Genomic DNA, 1,579 nt, shown 5'->3' with positions numbered 1-1,579 from the left:
TTTTTTGGCTCTGTGTGTGATGGGAAAGGGGGCTGGGCGATGACACGTGATGGGATCGCCAAGATTGTAGCAAGGGGAGAGGGGAATCAAGCTAATTGTCTAAAGATCCGCCCCTCCCCCAAGAAAAGTTTCGGCCGGTGCAAAGAATCACGACCTGAATTTGATCCCGATTTCTCTCTCTAATCACGGGGGGTTAGGGGTTTCTGAGGTTGAAGACGATGTGGTTATTTTCAGAATTATCCCCGTAGTTTATTTTTATTCTATATCACCTATCTGGACGGCGCGGAAGGACTAAAAGGGTAAGGACAAAACTGATTTGTTTTCACTGGACCCCCTGTTTTCTATCTTCCATTGCTTCTTTTTTTTTCAGTCCAAATTGACTAGCGCACAGCGTCGGCTTCTCCCGTCAGCGGATCCACACGCGGGGCAACAACAACCAAATCCGGTGGGCGGACGGGGAACTTGAGGACGGAGGATGGCGGTGGAGTTCCCCATCACCTTGCGGGAGCTCTACAGGAACGCCATCACGAACTGAGTAAGTCTGGATCTCACGCCCTTCTCGTCGTTCTCGTCCCCTATTTTCGACCATATTTTTTTACCATTTTAGCATACGCCTTCCTCAGATCCGAAAGGATTCCAACCCTCTCCCACACACCCCACTGCTGGATGAGACCCATGTGTATTCTGTAGTATGTTTTTTGTTTTTGCCTAATACTTGCTTAGCTCGTCATCTAAATATACATCAAATTTAAGAGCAACGGGGAACATGGTTATGGTTCTAATGTCCGTTCTCTAAAATCTGAGAGCAGTGGAAAATATAGGTATATTTCTCATATGTCATTGCTCTAATCCCCATCTTTATGTGGATTATGATTAAAGCAAATACACCTGACTGTTTTAACATGCCAAGCATATTAATATATGCTTACATAATCCAAATGAAGAATAATCAAGACCATGCGGTTGATCACCAGTTGTAAAGTTACATCTTAGAAAAGCTGTAGTTTAAATCAGAATTCAGCATTTTTGTTTGGGAATGTTGGACTGATTGTGCATTGTTGTATTCATTTTTGGTTGCGTGTTCTGATCCAAAGGTGGCATTTTCACAAATTCAGGTGTTGAATCCAAAATCTGGCCCCCATTTGTTTATTCAAGGATGCTTCCTTAAATGGTCATGCCCTGCATCCCCTTCCCATTGATTGTTCTTTTTGAATGCTTCTTATGTGGTTGTGTGTGTGTGACGGAGTGTTTATGCATGCTGTGTTGTGGCTGTGGCTGTGTGTGGCGTGTGCCTTTGAGCGTGGTGTTGGGCAACGCCACTGGCTGACACAACCTCTGAATCTTTGCCCCTCAACAGTCTTCATCCAGTGCTTGGGCCGGCCTTGAGATATGATGCTTGGGAGATCAGGCGCATGAATATGTCTGTTTTGATCTGTGATGTTGCTGTTGTGGTGCATGCATGATCCATCATATGGTTTCATTGTGTGGATGAATTTGTCTCACCCCTGGGAGCACTGTGGATGGCGCAGGGAAAAAAGGCTAGTGGCTACATACATATTCACTTATTCAGTCAGAATGG

At 44.9% G+C, this 1,579-nt stretch overlaps 1 long non-coding RNA gene across 2 annotated transcripts; it reads left to right on the top strand.

The window, feature by feature from the left end:
* Window positions 1–6: 6 nt before the first annotated feature.
* Window positions 7–1,577, top strand: LOC123177890 (uncharacterized). Of its 2 annotated transcripts, XR_006489186.1 has the most exons (4): window positions 7–299; window positions 371–535; window positions 1,116–1,171; window positions 1,358–1,572. It is a non-coding gene; the product is annotated as an uncharacterized lncRNA (long non-coding RNA). The 2 variants fall into 2 exon arrangements; XR_006489185.1 differs by lacking the exon at window positions 1,116–1,171 and having other exon boundaries at window positions 1,358–1,577.
* The last annotated feature ends 2 nt before the right edge of the window (window positions 1,578–1,579 follow it).

Source organism: Triticum aestivum, unplaced genomic scaffold (assembly GCF_018294505.1).
Source record: "Triticum aestivum cultivar Chinese Spring unplaced genomic scaffold, IWGSC CS RefSeq v2.1 scaffold49729, whole genome shotgun sequence".
NCBI classification, from domain to species: domain Eukaryota; kingdom Viridiplantae; phylum Streptophyta; class Magnoliopsida; order Poales; family Poaceae; genus Triticum; species Triticum aestivum.
Note: the sequence above shows the minus strand (reverse complement) of the source record. Positions and strands in the feature narration are given on the sequence as shown.